Genomic DNA, 13,495 nt, shown 5'->3' with positions numbered 1-13,495 from the left:
GAGCTAAACAAAAACTTAGGGTTTTACATGGTTTTATGTTTTCCAGTGGATCTGGTTAGAGCCATGTCACGCTAAATAGCATTCTTGTCATTTCTTCTTTCCATCCTTTATATTATATTAAATAATATTTCATACGGTATTATTTCGTTCTTTAATTTAATGTGTTTTTAGTGCTTCTGAATGTGATTTTGGTTTAAATACTTAGCTTATTAGCATTCATCAGTATCCAAGAATTCATCATACCACTGCTAATCAATAAACAAACATCGGTCTTAGCGTTTAAATACCGAAAAAATACCTGCCTGTTCATTTATTACTTGTTTCATTAAACAGGAATTTGCATATCGATCGTTTTCAATTAACTTCGAACAGTTACAACTACACGTAAACTGAGCATGTAGTCTATTTACAGCAAGATCGTGACCGCTGACTGCAGCTCTCCTTCTCCCTCCATTTCACTCCCAACCGACATTTTCACCTTTGCTGATATGATTACTCCACAGGATACCTCCATCCCCTGCATACCTGGTCGCTAGATTCGGCTGGCACGTCATATCGGTTTGACAGCCAACTCACGTAACTATTGTTGATCGACCCACAGTCCACTGAAGTGCCTACGATGAAGGGAACAACATGGACAGTTCTACTCCGAATTACTCCAACCCATGCGATGTTCATCCATGCGACAACCCACCTGATCTGAGTGGAACTTAACTGAAGCAAGAGAGTGATGCCTAATTCCATCTGCCAACTAGCTCCACTTCTCTCCCGTGCACCAGTCGCACCCACACCGACGTGTTCATCTTGCCAGTTTTCCTCACACCCGTCCACTTGTCTCTTGAAGATTGGCGTCCACAACACCAACGGTTGGTTAGGTCATGCAAGCATTGTTACAATTGATAAAAACACATATTTTCATTTAGTGAATGTGATAACCTGTACTAATAATTTGGTCAACTTAGCGATGATAACTCAATGTAAGTATTAACAAACTCGGTACGTGTTTGTTATTGTCAATAATATCTTTAAATTATACAACTCGCTTATGTTTGACAATTACTGAGTAATTGCTTTGCTTATTGCATGCTAATTGCTGAAAATTGCTTTTTATTTTAAATTCCTTAGCTAAAAATTGCTTTTTCTTTCACATTTCTCTGCTTATTGAATGACTATTGCTAACTCATTAGATAGAACCTACTTCTCATATAAGTAGGTGGATGCGGCCTCGATTAGCGGGGGAACCACATGAAAAAAAGCGAGCTACTGGGTGTACCTCCTGGGTAGTTTGGAAATCACCTAAAATATATATGTATATATTTATAAATAAAAGTTAATATATATAAATAAACATTATTATTTTTTAACAGGAAATGCACAATGCTAAAAACTGCGTAGGAGATTTTAATACAATAGTACTACCAAGCCTGATGTTGGCCGCTATTTCAATGAATGCAGCAGTGTGACAGCTAGCAATCAAAAGTAACAAGATATCGAGGTACGTTAAATGACGATCACGACCACTTTGGCAAAAACGTATCGCTATAGACTAAGGAAAAAAAAAATAATATATATTTTATTTACAGGAAATGCAGATGGCAATAAACTGTGTAGGAGTTCATGATTGCAATAGAATAAAATCGACCAAGCCTGAAGTCAGCAGCCCCCCTTCAATGAATGCAGCAGTGTGACAGCCAGCAATCAAAAGTTACAAGATATCGAGGTACGTTTCATGACGACCACGACTATTTTGGCAAAAACGTATCGCTATCGACTAAGGAAAATAAATTATATATTTTATTTACAGGAAATGCAGAAGGCAAAAAACTGCGTAGGAGATCATTAATACAAAAGTATTATATAAACCAAACCTGATGTTGCCAGCTCCTTCAATGAATGCAGCAGTGTGACAGCCAACAATCAAAAGTAACAAGATATCGAGGTACGTTACATGACGACCACAACTATTTTGGCAAAAACGTATTGCTATCGACTAAGGAAAATAAATTACATATAATATTTAATTATATGTTTTATTTACAGGAAATGCAGAAGGCAAAAAACTGCGTAGGAGATCATTAATACAATAAACCAAGCCTGATGTTGGCCGCTCATTCAAAGAATGCAGCAGTGTGACAGCCAGCATTCAAAAGTAACAAGATGTCGAGGTACGTTACATGACGATCACGACCACTTTGGCATAAACGTATCGCTATAGACTAAGGAAAAAAATGTAATATATATTTTATTCACAGGAAATGCAGAGTGTAATAAACTGTGTAGGAGATTATGATTGCAATAGAATAAAATCGACCAAGCCTGAAGTCCTTCAATGCACGCAGCAGTGTGACAGCCAGCAATCAAAAGTTACAAGATATCGAGGTACGTTACATGACGACCACGACCACTTTGGCAAAAACGTATCGCTATCGACTAAGAAAAGGATATTATATCTATACGTTATTATATAAACCAAGACAGTGCGTGTATGAAGCGATTGATGAATGTGGAGGAAGCAAGAGAAGTGTGTCAGGATCGAAGCAAATGGAATTCTATAGTCTCTGCTTACCCCGGTGGGAAATAGGCGTGAGTTTATGTATGTATGTATGTGTACGTTATTATAAATAAATTAATATTATTTTATTTTTAACAGGAAATACAGAAGGCAAAGAAGCAGATGTCATCAAAGAAGATCTTTATTCCTGCAATGTTTCCGCAGACGATACATCCAACAGAGCGAAGTGGAAGGAAAAGACTCGGAATAAAGACCCCACCACCATATGGGAACAATGCAAGGGAGAGAGAGAGAATATAATGTTATATTTTTATTTTTTGATAACATAAAATAAACCAACAATATCCTACACATTTTTTTTATTTCTTTTTGTGTCTGTCTTAATAGTTACTTATTACAAATCTGTGATGCGAAACAAACTATACGAAAACGTCAATCCACATACAACGCCCGCGAAGCTGCTTTAGCAGCGAGCGCACTTAGCACCATCTAGTTATATTATATAAAGCTACAAACCCATGTACTGACTGACTGACTGACTCACTGACTCACTGACTCACTGACAGGGTTGTTCTCCCAGAAGGAGCGTCGGGGGGTAAAAATGATGTATGGGGGGTGTGATCGGGACCTCCCGGTGAGTATGGGAAAACTTCCAGATCTTGGAAAACTGCTCCGCATCAGGGAGACACCCTACAGTCTGGCGAAACTATCGCACCTGGAACGATTCTTTTTTCACAAAACCTATTTAATTCTTGGTCAAATTGTATTGTCGGTGAAAAAAAATCAAAATGGCGGAAAAACAAGATGGCCGCCATACAAAATTTTATTTTTCCGGAAAATGTCTCGTGGGTAAAAACTGTGTATGGGGGTGTAATCGGAACGTATTGTTGAGTATGGAAATACTTCTCGATCTTGAAAACCTGCTCCGCATCAGGGAGACACCCTACGGCCTGGCAAAACTATAAAACCTGGAGCAATTTTTCTTTCGCGAAACATATTTAAATCTTGGTCAAATTCTATTGTGGGTGAAAAAAAATCAAAATGGCGGAAAATCAAGATGGCCGCCATACAAAATTTGATTTTTCCAGAAAATGTGTCGTGGGTCAAAACTGTGTATGGGGGTGTAATCGAAACGTATTGCTGAGTATGGAAATACTTCTCGATCTTGAAAACCTGCTCCGCATCAGGGAGACACCCTACGGCCTGACAAAACTATCGCACCTGGAACGATTGTTTTTTCACAAAACCTATTTAAATCTTGGTCAAATCTATTCTCTGGTGGTAAAATATCAAAATGGCGGAAAAACAAGATGGCCGCCATACAAAATTTTGTTTTTCCAGAAAATGTCTGAGAGGTAAAATTGATGTATAGGGGTGTGATCGGAACGTCATCTTGGAAAACTGCTCCGCCTTAGGGAGACACCCTACGGCCTGGCAAAACTATAGCACCTAGAACTTTTTTGATTTCACGAGACCTATCAAATTCTATCGCCATACAAAGCTTCGAACTAATACAGGACACGCGAGCAGCTTGCTGCGAGCGAACCACGAAAAACAAGATGGCCGCCATACAAAATTTTGTTTTTCCAGAAAATGTCTGAGAGGTAAAATTGATGTATAGGGGTGTGATCGGAACGTCATCTTGGAAAACTGCTCCGCCTTAGGGAGACACCCTACGGCCTGGCAAAACTATAGCACCTAGAACTTTTTTGATTTCACGAGACCTATCAAATTCTATCGCCATACAAAGCTTCGAACTAATACAGGACACGCGAGCAGCTTGCTGCGAGCGAACCACGCGACATCTAGTTATATTATATATAGCTGCAAACCCACTGACTGACTGACTGACTGACTGACATAGTTGTTCTCCCAGAAGGAGCGTCGGGGGGTGAAAATGATGTATTGGGGGTGTGATCGGGACCTCCCGGTGAGTATGGGAAAACTTCCAGATCATGGAAAACTGCTCCGCATCAGGGAGACACCCTACAGTCTGGCGCAACTATGAGACCTGGATCAATTTTTTTTTCGCAAATCCTATTTAAATCTTGGTCAAATCCAATCGCCGGTGAAAAAAAAACAAAATGGCGGAAAAACAAGATGGCCGCCATACAAAATTTTATTTTTCCGGAAAATGTCTCGTGGGTAAAAACTGTGTATGGGGGTGTAATCGGAACATATTGTTGAGTATGGAAATACTTCTCGATCTTGAAAACCTGCTCCGCATCAGGGAGACACCCTACGGCCTGGCGAAACTATCGCACCTGGAACATTTCTTTTTTCGCACAACGTATTTAAACCTTGATCAAATTTTATCGCCGGTGAAAAAAAATCAAAATGGCGGATAATCAAGATGGCTGCCATACAAATTTTTCGTTTTTCCTGAAAATGCCTCGGGGGTAAAAATGATGTATAGTGGTGTGATCGGAACGTCATGTCGAGTATGAAAACACGTCTGGGTTTTCGATAGCTGCTCCGCATCAGGGAGACACCCTACGGCCTGGCTATACTATCGCACCTGGAACTTTTTTGTTTTTACGAAACCTATTTAAATCTTGGTCGAATTTAATGGCCGGTGAAAAAAAAAAACAAAATGGCGAAAAAACAAGATGGCCGCCATAGAAACTTTGGTTTTTCCAGAAAATGTCTCGGGTGTAAAATGATGTATAGTGGTGTGATCGGAACGTCATGTCGAGTATGAAAACACGTCTGGGTTTTCGATAGCTGCTCCGCATCAGGGAGACACCCTACGGCCTGGCTATACTATCGCACCTGGAACTTTTTTGTTTTTACGAAACCTATTTAAATCTTGGTCGAATTTAATGGCCGGTGAAAAAAAAACAAAATGGCGAAAAAACAAGATGGCCGCCATAGAAACTTTGGTTTTTCCAGAAAATGTCTCGGGTGTAAAAATGATGTATAGTGGTGTGATCGGAACGTCATGTCGAGTATGAAAACACGTCTGGGTTTTCGATAGCTGCTCCGCATCAGGGAGACACCCTACGGCCTGGCGAAACTATCGCACCTGGAACTTTTCTGTTTTCACGAAACCTATTTAAGTCTTGGTCAAATTTAATTGCCGGTGAAAAAAAAACAAAATGGCGGAAAATCAAGATGGCCGCCATACAAATTTTTCGTTTTTCCTAAAAATGCCTCGGGGTTAAAAAGTGTGTATGGGGTTGTAATCGGAACGTATTGTTGAGTATGAGAAAACTTCCAGATCTTTGAAATCTGCTCCGCATCAGGGAGACACCCTATGACCTGGCAAAACTATCGCTCTCGGCACATTTTTTTTTCCTTTTATCCTACTTAAATCTTGGTCAAATTCAGTCACCGGTGAAAAAAAATCAAAATGGCGGAAAATCAAGATGGCCGCCATACAAAATTTCCTTTTTTCAGAAAATGCCTAGGGGGTAAAAATTATGTATGAGGGATTTGATCGGATTGTCATGTTGAGTATTTAAATACTGCTAGATCTTTGAAAACTGCTCCGCATCAGGAAGACACCCTACGGCCTGGCAAAACTATAAAACCTGGAGCAATATTTTTTTCACGAAACCTATTTGAATCTTGATCAAATTTTATCGCCGGTGAAAAAAAAAACAAAATGGCGGAAAAACAAGATGGCCGCCATACAAAATTTTGTTTTTCCAGATAATGTCTCAGAGGTAACATTGATGTATAGGGGTGTGATCGGAACGTCATCTTGGAAAACTGCTCCGCATCAGGGAGACACCCTACGACCTGGCAAAACTATAGCACCTAGAACTTTTTTGATTTCACGAAAACAAGATGGCCGCCATACAAAGCTTCGAACTAATACAGGACACGCGAGCAGCTTGCTGCGAGCGAACCACGCGACATCTAGTTATTTAATATACTTATAAATGTATAAAATCACTTACGAAGTATAAACGTAAAATTATGAAATAATTACTGATAATGGAACGATTTAGATGAAAATAAGCACGTAGATAGTTTTCCACAGACCCTTCTTCTATCTTGTGGGTTGTGAGGTGGATTACCAACCTCATCAACCCTTGTGTCAGAGTTTTTTTATTGAGCCGCCAAAGGCCCCTGACATGGCTCATGTAACGACTACATACTTACATCAGTAAGTAGCAACCGGGACCAACGGCTTAACGTGCCTTCCGAAGCCCGGATCATCATACTTTTTGGACAGTCAGGTGATCAACCTGTAATGTCCTAACCAAACTAGGGATCACAAAGTATTTTTGTGATATGTCCCCACTGGGATTCCCCAGACTACTTACTAAGGCTGGACTGTATGGGACAGTCAGGTGATCAACCTGTAATGTCCTAACCAAACTAGGGATCACAAAGTTTTTTTGTGATATGTCCCCACTGGGATTCCCCAGACTACTTACTAAGGCTGGACTGTATGATGAAATAGCGAGCGGAAAATTATAGATATATTTAATAAAATAAAATAAAAAATACATTTATTTCGGGTCGGTTAGCAACACACATTGTAGGATACAATTATGTCAATTTAAAATTAAAAGTTACTACAATCAAAAATGTTAAAATAATAATGAAATAAAGTTAAAAATGTACTTAAAATTAAAATCATAATTATTAAAATTAAATTTACTAAAATAAAAAATTTATTAATATTGAAATAAAAATAAATGTAAAATAATAAAATCCATTTAGAACCATTTAGATTTAACTCACTTCGTAATCCTTTTAAATTATTTTCGAAAACTATTGAGTTGGATAGGTACTTACGAGTATCACGTGTTTTACAATACTTGTGCCTGGTTAATGGCAATAGCGGCTCGCCGCATATTACAAGGGGCGATGTTATGCGTCTTGCCAGGTAAAAACGATTAAAGATTTATATCACTTGAATAAGTAATTGCCTCGGAGCATAGAAAAAGGTCCTTAAAAGTAAAGTAGGCAAGGAAAAAAGTTAGACAATCTAATACACGGGAATTAAGATGAATGTGTGTTCATACTAAAGCACGTAAACTTTACAGCCCGAACGCGTTAGGACTTGGGGGCAAAGAATACGTTGTCTCGTAGATGCGACACGATATTTGAGAATCTGTCTTCTGAGAAACTATCTTATTCAGAATTTGTTTTTTGAGAATCTGCCTTATTGATTAATCTGTCCTTTTGAGAATCTTTCTTTTTTATTAGTGGCCAATTATTGGTCAGTAAAAATTTAGTATCGATCGCCATCGACTCGCAAAGACGAAGATACTTAATGCCGTTTGCGGCAAATCACAATAAGTCACGTCAAAAAAGGGAACGAATTTTATCTTACAAAAACACTTGTTCAATATGCTTTCAATCAGGTAACACAGATTGATATTTTTCTGGCTCAATTCCGATTCACATATACTCTATGACCTTCAAAGCCTCTCCGGAGGCCTACTTATAATAAAACATTCATGAGAGATACAGAATCCCGCTGTTGAAGCCTTATTCTTTCAAACATTGCTTTATTATGTTTCTGTGTCTCTGTGAGCCGACCGGGCTTTGTGTAATGGTGTTGCTACACCTTCTTTTTCTTCTAATCCTTTTATCCTCTGTTATGTACATCCTGTACACAAATAACAGGGGGGTTAAAATGGCCACATCGAAGCAATTCATCTAAGAAAGCAATATTGCTATTTGACATTTGTTTGCATTGCGCACTTACTTTTATATGCGCAAATGTCAAATTGCAATATTGCTTTCTTACATGAATTGCTTCGATGTGGCCATTTTAACCCCCCTGGTGTCCACTCCTCGCGATCTTTTGCAGCCTGTGTAGCTTGCTCCCGTGACATGCCGAGAGTTTACAGCTCAACCGTTTTTTTTTTTTTCGTGACTTATTGTAGATTTGCCGCAGGTGGCATTACAACTCAACCGAATGCGACACTGACGTTCCCTGAGCCGAGGTTCGCGCCCACCTGGGCACCCTCAGGTCTGTTGTCCTACATTTTATACCGGGTGAGCCCTCAGCTCTCCACATTTATCCGGCCAAGTAATTAACACGGCAAATCTACAATATCACGCCAAAGAAAAGAGTATAAAATGCTACAACAATGTAATATGTAAACACATGAGCCACGATAGCCTAGTTGGAAGAACGCTTGACTCTCACTGTGCGGTCGCTGCGCTGGTTCGATGGCCAATGTTCTTCGAATTTAGTTGGATCATAAAATAATTATGACGTGCTGCACGGAGAAGGAAAACATCGTAAGAAACACACGTTCTTGAGAAATGCGTTTGAGAGGTATGTGTCTTGACCTGTATTGTGCTAGTTTTCTCTTACCGGGTTGGAAGGTCAGATAAGCAGCGTTTCTGTAAAGTACGGACCTCTCAAATCTTTAAGTTAGGAGCGAGTTTTCTATTAGACCAACGTGATCGGTGGTGAGTTGTATAACCGTCTATAAAGCACGAGCCGTGTTAGTGAAAAAACTGCACTTAAGATAAATTTGTAACATTTATGTATCTTCTTACTTTTTCAACCAATGTATTTTGAAGAAATTAAAAATACAAACATTATATTAAGGAAAGAAATGATTGTATAAAAAGATTTCAAGTCGGGCATTTGTTTATTCTTTAATTAAGAAAACAAAAGAAGTTACAGCCTATCTTAAAATTAAATGTTTTACCTGACCACAACCTTAATAGGCTTCAGCTTTCTGGAAAACTTCAAACGATGTGAAACCAGGCCAAACGCGAACGTCTTGTTGAAAAACAGAGGTGAAATAAGGTTGTTGCTATACTTACATTTCATGTAAACTCACGCCTATTTCCCACCGGGGTGAGCAGAGGCTATGGAATTCCATTTGCTTCGATCCTGACACACTTCTCTTGCTTCCTCCAGATTCATGAATCGTTTCATATGCGCACGCCGGTTCAGAGTAGTTCGTATTAAAACTTTTCTAAGGACATCTCCAATTTGGTCAATATACGTCCTTCTAGGTTTTCCTCTGCCAGCCCTATACCATCAACCTTCGCTTTATATACCGCTTTCGTCATCCTGTTAGCCTTCATTCCAATTTATCGTCCAAACCAATTTATTATTGTCTTCTCAATCTTAGTCACTATATCGTCTTTTAAGCCACATCTCTCTCTTATCACACCAGTCAGCGTCCTTATTGTTAAAAATAGTTTTCATAACAGGAACATTCCTGGAAAAGGAACATCGGCTTTTCGGCGGGAAACGGGAACGGGACAGTTGCTTTCTTCATTGAGTAATCTAAATAATTAATACGAAGTGGTGTTTTGTGGTTAATGATCGCATTAAGTTAGTCGGAAGACATTCGCGAGTGTTATTATATTGGAGTATTCAATAAACAAAGTGTATCTGCCTATTTTCGCTTCGTGCCGGGAAGCCGCTTCATAACTCAAAAGTTTATGCGGACTTTTGAGTCAATTCGTTTGGGGTTCGGAGTAGGAGTCTACTCCGAGGGTGGGGGCTTAGGTTTCATCATCATCACCTTTCATCATTTCATTAATCATCAAGAAAAAAAATACGTCAGACATGGCTGTATGGGCATAGTTCCCTTTGCCTTACCCTTCGGGGAAAACCAAAACAAAAAAAAAAGGAACATCACTAGATAAAAAAGTGAGCTCAACAGTGAGTTTTGCTGACAATTGCTGTGTAGCAATAAGATCGCCAATTAAATGCAATAAATAGCATTCTGTATTGTATTGTATTGGATTCTCATTAGCTATCCTCGTTTGTTTTCAATTAAAGCCGGAATGTTAATTTTGCATTTGTTTTCAATTATTTTGGATTTGAAAGAACGTTTTGCGATAAAGCATCCAATCTAGTTTCTTTTTAACGGCCTCGATGGTCCAGTGGTTGAGCGTTGGTATCACGAGGAGGTCCCGGGTTCGAATCCCAGTGGGCGGGTTTTTGTATATTTTTTTAAAGAACGTCTAGGGCCCTGTGCCGAGGTTTATCTTGCAGCTTCTTTTCCCCGGCTATACAGGTTGTGACAAGCTGCAGTAGTTTTAGGCGGATGAGACGTTCGTTATGTAAAAATTGACGATTCAAAGTGTAACTATGTTACCTACTGAATAAAGATATTTTTGAATTTGAATTTGTTTTTGAATATCCCCACCGGGATTCGAGTCCGGGACCTCCGGATCGTGAGCCCAACGCTCAACCACTGGACCACGGAGGCCGTTTCGTTACTTTCACATAACTTTAGTATAGTGGTCAAAACTTTTTTCCACAACCACAAACTTTAATGTTGGATTAGTAGCCGTCCCAAAGGCCCTCATACCCTAATTCTGTCCTATCCCTGAAAACCACAAATGGCCATCAGACCTGTCTACTGCGACAATTCACACAAATTAACTAAACAAACACCAGCCCTTACCAACTAGTTTAATTTAAAAAAAAATCTAGATTAAGTAAGTAAATTAAATTCATCTATTTTGGGGTTATGTATACGTTTTTACAATAAAATACCAGATAATATATTTTAAAATGGTCAGAAAATAAATTTAAAGCTCATGTGAAGCTTACTTTATGTAAAAAAGCTTATTATAAGATGATGATTTATGAGATGATGATTAAGGTTGCCTGGCAGAAATTGTTGTTTAGCAATAAGGCCGCCTATTGTGCTTATGTTTTTACTCGTATGTTTACGTATGTCCTTTGTATATGTCGTTGTACAATAAAGTATTATTAAAAAATAATAATAATAATAAAAAAGTAATTAATTGATTGACTGAATGATTACCTAAATGATAGAAATGTCTGTTATTGAATGTGTTCCTCTAGTTATTGAATAACTTGTAATGTACCCTCATTGATTTAAAAGATGTGTTGCTGTTGCAGTTTCTTGTCATTTCTTCTCATCAGCCATAACACCTTGCGAAATGACGTAAATTCAAAAATGTTACATTGACCTTCAACAAGTTTATCCCTTATAATTACGTTGAATAAATGATTCTGATTTCTGATTTTTTGTTTTATTATTTTTTATTTTATTTTACTTCTTTTGTAACTCTCGGTTTTTTATAATATTTGGAAGACAGCCAATCACAACAACGGGCCTGAAACGCGGTATTGAAGTTTTTTGTATCAGTTTTATGAATACAAGTTCTAAATGAGAACGATAGGGACTTGGGGAAGGCACCTCGGTCGGAATATTCTCCTTTTTCCTCGCGATAAATGGCGTCTCGAAGTGAACTAAGCTCGAGTCCCATAGGACGTGAGTTGGATCACGCTCTTACGTAGTTTTTCAGACTTATAAATTTACCACTGGATTTTCAGTGACGTATACTGACGGTTGTACGTGTGTGTGTAGAAAATGTGTGTGTGCTTTTGTACTACTATTTGTATGTGAGTTATTGTACTCGATAATAGCGGTTACAACATTACCCTGTGCACCGGGCTAGATGCGTTAAGGTCACATCGAAATTGGGAAAATCGACGATATTACACTAACATGAAATCGCGGTTACCATGGTAACTCCCCAACAACTCGCGTGGTTACCATGGTTACCGATTTGCTATTAGCACTTTGACGCATCTAGCCCGGTGGACAGGGCAATGTAATAACCGCTAATATATATGTACATGTTACCATAATAGTACCGTGTTATACATCAATGGTATTCGATTACAAAGATATATCTAGATGGATAGTCTGGGCCGCTCTTTAGACGAATGAGTGTCCCATTGCTAAATTGATACCTATAACTATTTTACCTAGTTGTATCATAGACACTACCACAACTGCAAACATTTTGTTGGTGGCGCCACCATGATGTACTAGAGGGAAATTGCCCTTACGGAACGTTATTCTTCAAGCGAGAATGCGAGGTAGAATGTCAACCTCATAAACCCTAGTGTCAGGGTTGTTATTGAGCCGCCAAAGGCCCCTGATATGACTCATGTAACGACTACATACCTACATTAGTAAGTAGTGAACGGGACCAACGGCTTAACGTGCCTTATAAAGCACGGATCATTTTACTTTCGGACAATCAAGTGACATTTCCCCACCGGAATTCGAACCCGGGGCCTCCGGATCGTGAGTCCAATGCGCTACCTTGAACCACGGAGGCCTGAGCTTTTATATCTATCTTTAAAAAAAAGGATGGAAAAACATCGAACACCATTTTTGTAACAGATTTACGCTGATGTAAATCCGCTATATATTATATCCGAAGCCAGTAAATGATTACACAATGGAAGCTTTGAACACAAATAATCAAGTAAAATATCTTTTAGGTGTCGGTAAATCTCCGTTGCTGCCAAATATTTGGTTGATTTCGACGTATTTACGCTGGTTTGTCATGGAAATGTGTACTAAGGAAAAAAATAAGGCAGTACTGGCATAGAATAAGGAATAATACTACGTACACATAAACAGCCTATATACGTCCCACTGCCGGGCACAGGCCTCCCCTCAATCAACCGGAGGGGGTATGGAGCATACTCCACCACGTTGCTCCAATGCGGGTTGGTGGAGGTGTTTTTACGGCTAATAGCCGTGATTCACGCCTGAAAAGTCCTTACCAAACAAAGGAACGTCTCACAAAGTGATTTCGACAATGTCCCCATCGGGAATCGAACCCGGACCTCCAGATCGTGAGCCTAACGCTCTAACCACTAGACCACGCAGGCTGTTAATACTACGTAAAGAAATAAAATTTTAGTTTTCTTAACTAAAATCACATCAGAACGCGATTTTTCAAAAAGGTACTCACGTAACTTTCTCTATCATGATCTCCTTAACGATATTCCGTTTTCACAAGGTCCGCTTACCTAACCTGAAGATTTGACAGGTCCGGTTTTTTTACAGCGACTGCCTGTCTGACCTTCCAGCCCGCGAAGGGAAAACCAGCCCAATCCAAGTTAGGTCACATACCTCCGAAATGCATTGCTCGAGACTGTGTCTTTCCTCACAATGCTTTTCCTTCACCGCAAAGCACGTAATAATAATTTATGATACAAACAAGAATGTGAGAACAAATTCGATAATCATTGGTTTA

At 39.0% G+C, this 13,495-nt stretch overlaps 1 protein-coding gene and 1 long non-coding RNA gene across 8 annotated transcripts in view; one reads left to right on the top strand and one right to left on the bottom strand.

The window, feature by feature from the left end:
* Positions 1-13,495, bottom strand: part of LOC126375467 (uncharacterized) — a 442,481-nt gene that overhangs the window by 306,591 nt on the left and 122,395 nt on the right. The window lies entirely within an intron of this gene.
* LOC126375609 (uncharacterized) lies at positions 1,220-2,114 on the top strand. Its single transcript, XR_007567620.1, has 4 exons — positions 1,220-1,495; positions 1,584-1,720; positions 1,805-1,939; positions 2,041-2,114. It is a non-coding gene; the product is annotated as an uncharacterized LOC126375609 (long non-coding RNA).

Source organism: Pectinophora gossypiella, chromosome 19 (genome assembly GCF_024362695.1).
Source record: "Pectinophora gossypiella chromosome 19, ilPecGoss1.1, whole genome shotgun sequence".
Classification (NCBI taxonomy): Eukaryota; Metazoa; Arthropoda; class Insecta; order Lepidoptera; family Gelechiidae; genus Pectinophora; species Pectinophora gossypiella.
The sequence above is the reverse complement of the archived record's forward strand: the minus strand, read 5'-3'. Positions and strand labels throughout refer to the sequence as shown.